General features: G+C 42.3%; 1 long non-coding RNA gene across 1 annotated transcript; it reads right to left on the reverse strand.

Moving 5' to 3' along the window:
* Positions 1-241: 241 nt before the first annotated feature.
* Positions 242-3,381, reverse strand: LOC124021594. Its single transcript, XR_006836257.1, has 2 exons — positions 3,322-3,381; positions 242-368 (listed from the first exon to the last, which is right to left on the reverse strand). It is a non-coding gene; the product is annotated as an uncharacterized LOC124021594 (long non-coding RNA).
* Between the last annotated feature and the right edge of the window lie 3,702 nt (positions 3,382-7,083).

Raw genomic sequence — 7,083 nt, forward strand, 5'->3', positions numbered from 1 at the left:
CCCCCAATACTAACTGGGTCATTACATTACAATATAATGCTAACATATGGAATTGTTTTAAGGTCATACCATGGATTGTTTAGATAATTGATTTGGAATTTTAGGACATTAGGTATAAAAATATATATATTGAATTTGGCCTTTACTACTATATCCCATCAAAACACATTGAATGACTCCTTCATTCAAAAACTAATGGTGAAAACTGATCAACACGTCATCAATATCTGATACATTTATCAGATGTATTTTTAGCTTTGATAGAACTGGGAAAATCTCCTCACAATGTGGGCAGTGATGAGACCTCTTAGCTCTGTGATCTTCCTGCTGTTGCTCTCAGGATGTAGAGAATGTCTCAACATGATCTCCTGTGTGAACATCAGAAGAACCAGTCAGTTGGTCTAATATATACAGTACCAGTCAAAAGTGTGGACACACCTACTCATTCAAGGGTTTTTCTTCATTTGTACTATTTTCTATATAATAGTGAAACATCAAAACACACTGTGGCTGAGGAAAGGCACATCCCTGTCTGTTGTTTGGTGTTTTGCCGGATAAGGAGGCAGTAGCTCTGACAGTTGTGAGTCTGATGCAGCCCAGTGTCCATGCTAGCTGGGCTAACATACTACCAGTAGAGCTGGGATGTGTCTATGGACGCGAGCAAAAACAAAACACAGCAAAAAAACTGACAAGGTGCACACTGATCAGTAAAGAGAGACTAACATTCTAGAACGCTCCCTTTCCTCTGCATTGTTCTCTCACAGTGAGAAACTATAGGATTACAATAGGTATTACACATATGGAATCATGTAGTAACCCCCCTCCCAAACAAGTGTTTAATCAAAATAGCTTGTATTTTAGATTGTTCAAAGTATTCACCCCTTGCCTTGACAGCTTGGCACAGTCTTGGCACTCTCTCAACCAGCTTGACCAGGAATACTTTTCCAACAGTCTTGGCACTCTATCACTTATACAATGTCCTCGTTTTGAAAGAAAAACTTTTTTTGTCAAATAAAATATCAAATTGATCAATAGTGTAAACATTGTTAATGTTGTAAATGACTATCGTGGCTGGAAACGGCTGATTTTTTTTAATGGAATATCTACATAAGCGTACAGAGGCCCATTATCAGCAACCATCACTCCTGTGTTCCAATAGCACGTTGTGTTAGCTAATCCAAGTTTATCATTTTAAAAAGGCTAATTGATCATTATAAAACACTTTTTCTAAATGATACACTTGGATTACCTAACACAACATTACATTGGAACACAGGAGTGATGATTATGGGCCTCTGTACACCTATGTAGATATTCAATATAAAAACTTTTTTTTAAAGCACTTTCCAGCCACAATAGTCATTTGCAACATTAACCATGTCTACACTGTTTTCTTATCGATTGTATATTTTATTGGACAAAAAAGTGATTTTCTTTCAAAACAAGGACATTTCTAAGTGACCACAAACTTTTGAACGGTAGTGTATGTATTCATATCAGTAGGCTGGTAGTGTATGTATTCATGTCAGTAGGCTGGTAGTGTATGTATTCATGTCAGTAGGCTGGTAGTGTATGTATTCATGTCAGTAGGCTGGTAGTGTATGTATTCATGTCAGTAGGCTGTACAATACAAAAGGGGAATAAAACATTCTTGAAGGAGTTCCCACATATGCTGAGCACTTGTTGGCTGCTTTTCGCTCACTCATAGAACTTTTAAAAACACAAGCAGTTTGTCTACTTCACTTCTTTAAATCTGCTAACACTTGGCAACCACTACCCCGGTCAACAGCCCTGCACCCCCCACAGCAACTTTCCCAAGCCTCCCCCATTTCTCCTTCACGCAAATCCAGATAGCTGATGTTCTGAAAGAGGTGCAAAATCTGGACCCCTACAATTCAGCTGGGCTAGACAATCTAGACCCTTTCTTTCTAAAATCATCCACCGCAATTGTTGCAACCTCTATTACTGGCCGGTTCAACCTCTTTCATATCGTCTGAGATCCCCAAAGATTGGAAAGCTGCCGCAGTCATCCCCCTCTTCAAAGGGGGAGACACTCTAGACCCAAACTGTTACAGATCTATATCTATCCTACCCTGCCTTTCTAAGTTCTTCGAAAGCCAAGTTAACAAACAGATCACCGACCATTTCGAATCCCACCGTACCTTCTCCACTATGCAATCTGGTTTCCGAGCTGGTCATGGGTGCACCTCAGCCCCGCTGAGGGGGGGTGCCACAGGGTTCAATTCTCGGGACGACTCTTTTCTCTGTATACATCAATGATGTCGCTCTTGCTGCTGTTGAGTCTCTGATCCACCTCTATGCAGACAACACCATTCTGTATACCTCTGGCCCTTCTTTGGACACTGTGTTAACTAACCTCCAGACGAGCTTCAATGCCATAGAACTTTCCTTCCGTGGCCTCCAACTGCTCTTAAATGCAAGTAAAACTAAATGTATGCTCTTCAACCGATCGCTGCCTGCACCTGGCTGCCCATCCAGCATCACTACTCTGGACGGTTCTGACTTATAATATGTGGACAACTATAAATACCTAGGTGTCTGGCTAGACTGTAAACTCTCCTTCCAGACTCACATTAAACATCTCCATTCCAAAATTAAATCTAGAATCGGCTTCCTATTTCGCAACAAAGCATCCTTCACTCATGCTGCCAAACATACCCTCGTAAAACTGACTATCCTATTGATCCTTGACTTCGGCGATGTGATTTACAAAATAGCCTCCAACACTACTCGACAAATTGGATGCAGTCTATCACAGTGCCATCCATCTCCCTCACTAACTTTAAGCATCAGCTGTCAGAGCAGCTCACCATCCAAGTACATCATCCACAAACTGTTACTTGCACATTCATCTTCTGCACATCTATCACTCCAGTGTTTAATTGCTAAATTGTAATTACTTCCCCACTACGGCCTATTTATTGCCTTACCTCATTTGCACACAGTGTATATAGACTTTTCTATTGTGTTATTGACTATAAGTTTGTTTATCCCATGTGTAACTGTGTTGTTGTTGTTTGTGTCGCACTGCTTTGCTTTATCTTGGCCAGGTCGCAGTTGTAAATGGCCTGCCTGGTTAAATAAAGGTGAAATAAAAAATAAATAAAATACAGATAGCCCAGCACTCCAAATAGCCCAGTGAATAAAACAAATGCTGACAATACTGGTGTCAATCCATACAAGCCTCCGTAGCATGAAATAACATCTACTTTCTCATTGAAACAGTTCTACACCAACTTTTCATGCACAGTGGGAAGTTGGAACGAATAACAAACTTCGTTAGATAGAACCTGCTCTTACCATGAGAAACAGACGTCCTAATCTTCTCCTCCTCTTCTTCATCTTTAATGTTGACATTCAGCTCCAGTGTTTGACTGCAGTCTTCCAGCTTCACTGATGCCATGATCCTCCAGTGTAAACTGGGCTCCACTGTCACAATCAGGACCCAGTGACTGTAGGTTTCTACTCAGTGTGGAAGGAGAGAGGCAGGCTGGGTTTGTCCTCACTGTTGATGTTACCGGCCTCAGACTTAATCTGAGTCGGCAAGTAGTAATAAAGAGAAAAAGACAGAAGTTAGTTGTGACAGTTCAGGCCCTTTATTCCCTAAACATATATTATATTTCTTGTTCAATTATCTAATTCAGTGCTCGACTTGAACTGAAATAGGTGCCTGTGTTCATTTTGGGTGCCTGTACTGTTTATATTTAGGGGCAGGAACTACACAATACTGTTGAGCTAATATTCTATAAGAGGAACATGATCTCAAGCAGTAGAAATGTAAGTACTCTGCTCCAGTAAGCTCCTGTCCAAATCAAGCATGGATCTCATTTCAGTAGATCAGGTAGCTAAGCATTGGCAACAAATACAGGACTATCATCAGGACAAAGATCGAATCGTACTACACCGGCTCCAACGCTCGTCAGATGTGGCAGGGTTTGCAAACTATTACAGACCACAAAGGGAAGCACAGCCGAGAGCTGCCCAGTAACACGAGCCTATAACTTCTATGCTCGCGTTGAGGCAAGGAACACTGAAACATGCATGAGAGCATCAGCTGTTCCAGACGACTGTGTGACCATGCTCTCCGCAGCTGATGTGAGTAAGACCTTTAAACAGGTCAACATTCACAAGGCCGCTGGGCCAGACGGATTACCAGAACGTGTACTCCAAGCATGCGCTGACCAACTGGCAAGTGTTTTCACTGATATTTTCAACCTCTCCCTGTCTGAGTCTGTAATACCAACATGTTTCAAGCAGACCACCATGGTCCCTGTGCCCAAGAACACTAAGGCAACCTGCCTAAATGACTACTGACCCGTAGCACTCACGAACTGTAGCAGTGAAATGCTTGGAAAGGCTGGTCATGGCTCACAACAGCATTATCCCAGAAACCCTAGACCCACTCCAATTTGTATACTGCACCAACAGATGATGCAATCTCTATTCCACTCCACACTGCCCTTTCTCACCTGGACAAAAGGAACACCTACGTGAGAATGCTATTCATTGACTACAGCTCAGCGTTCAACACCATAGTGCGCATCACTAAGCTAAGGACCCTGGGACTAAACACCTCCATCTGCAAATGGATCCTGGACTTCCTGACAGGCCACCCCCAGGTGGCAAGGGTAGGTAACAACACATCTACCATACTGATTCTCAACGTGGGAGCCCTTCAGGGGTGTGTACTCAGTCCCCTCCTGTACTCCCTGTTCACTCATGACTGTACGGCCAGGCACGACTCCAATACCACCATTAAGTTTCCTGATGACACAACAGTGGTGGGCCTAATCACCGACAATGATGACAAAGCATATAGGGAAGAGATCAGAGACCTGACCGTGTGGTGCAAGGACAACAACCTCTCCCGCAACGTGATCAAGACAAAAGGAGATGATTGTGGACTACAGGAAAAGGAAGACTGGGAATGGGAGTGTGCTCATTGACGGGGCTGTAGTGGAGCAGGTTGAGAGCTTCAAGTTTCTTGGAGTCCACATCACCAACAAACTAACATGGTCCAAGCACACCAAGACAGTCGTGAAGAGGACAACAAAACGAGGGAGCATCTCTGAGATAAGGCAGAGCACGATTCTCCAGGAATACATCACGGGTATTTACCAGTGACGGGCTAAGTATACTCAGATAGTCTGAATATGTATTTCAATTGGTCAAAATATACACATATATTTACTAAAACATACAATACATGACAAATGGTGACCCCGACGTGATCTGGTAAAAGGACATCGCTGGACATTGGTGTGCCAGCCGATTGGCCAGTACTGTCGTCGGACGGTGTGTCTCACAAATCCTGACCGGTCAACTAAAAAGGGTAAGCAGACACCTGTTGTGAAAAACTAAAGTTCTGCACATTGGAGTTATCCAAATTTAGTTTTGTGAGACACCTGTTTGATGTAAGTTACTAAATTTAAACTATTATGATGTGTGAGATTGGAAAATAATTGAGAAAGTAATATCTCCATTGGCAACTGCAATTTTATTATTGATCAACCATACATAATGGTGCATTGTGTATGGGATGTACTAGTATGCCTGGCTGGTAGGTGGTAACAGAGAACACTTACTACATGTATGAATGGTGGGTAACAAGTGACCACCAAAGTGCGAATGGAAAGCCATATGATGCGAATGTGATGTACTAGGCAGGGCCAAGTGTGAATGACGGTTATTTAAATTGATTACTCGGACTTGAGACTGATTTAGCCTTTGGGAAAGGGTCTCTCTAAGGTCCTAACAAAGCATAGGTGTGTGTGAAGTACATCGGGGAGTAAAGTCGTCGCACTGACTACCAAGTTTGAATGAGACATTAAGTTGTACTAGAAACGTGATCCGGTTGACACGTTAGTTATATGGAGTGATTGTATTTTTTATTTTGTACATTTGGTATTGAAGTAAAGGTGATAATCCGGGGGACACTAGACTTCTTAATACCCCAGGGGACCCACAGTGCATAATTGAGTTCTTACTTTAGACCTAATTGGGGGCCGATTTAGCCGTAGGGAAAGGGTACCACTTGGGTTTTAGTAAAGGCATAGGTTGTTGACAGTATTGTTTTGTACATAAAATGTAGTTGGAAATAGAAAAGGTGTTGAAAACGCTGAAGTCCACTCTAGAATTGAATGAAGGCAGAGAGGGTATGGAGTGGAAGAGACGGGGTGAGAAGCTGTACAGAGAATGGACAGAAGGCGGGGCCATTGCATCTCCTACTGGTCTGCTTGCTGGGGAGAATGAAGATTTGTGTGTGTATGGTGTAAATTGAAGCTTACTGGCGTAAATGAAGATTTGTGAGACTCAAATCGTGTGCATGAAATACGCTTGATATTCAGTCGGGGACTAATATCGGTATGAATGAGGTCGGGGACCAAGCGAGTGTGGTACATTAGGTATTTCAGTTGGAGCTGGTACCGGTGAGAATGTTGAAAAAGTCGCAGGCTTGCTGATGAAAGTTATATCATAGAATATTGAGGGGGTGTGCATGACTGTTGGAAAAAGTGTTAAACTCTATTATATACACTAGGTACGGGGCGACGGGTGTGGTCGATGAAAGACGGGAGTGGTGTTCTAACCAAGTGCTGAGAAATAAGGTAGATTTATTTTGTTCTTTTAATTAATTTACACAAGTACTTCCCGGTTATTGATTTTGGTTTGATTGTTCAGATAACACCACTGAAATTAAACAGGAGGTTAAGGTATATTAACATTAGAATCTGTTTTCATTATGGGGAACAATGAAAGGCCCGCAGAGGGGATTGCAGGCTGAGGTTTTTATGTTAAAGGGACAGTGCACGTTTATCAGAGTTGTGTGTGTGTCTAATGGCTGGGTATTTAAGAAGTATTTTGGGGAGACAATTTGGAGAAACACGAATAAAACATGAAACATCGAGACAAATTATTTGAGTTTGAGGGGATTATCATAATTATTAGGTTTTGTTTTTGTAGTAAACGTTTGGGTTAAGGGGATTTCCACGTTCCCAGACAGACAGATAGGGGAAAAAGCAGACAGAAGAGCCCTCCCCCGCACTGCAGAGACTTTGAAGGTTG

Source organism: Oncorhynchus gorbuscha, unplaced genomic scaffold (assembly GCF_021184085.1).
Source record: "Oncorhynchus gorbuscha isolate QuinsamMale2020 ecotype Even-year unplaced genomic scaffold, OgorEven_v1.0 Un_scaffold_1135, whole genome shotgun sequence".
NCBI classification, from domain to species: domain Eukaryota; kingdom Metazoa; phylum Chordata; class Actinopteri; order Salmoniformes; family Salmonidae; genus Oncorhynchus; species Oncorhynchus gorbuscha.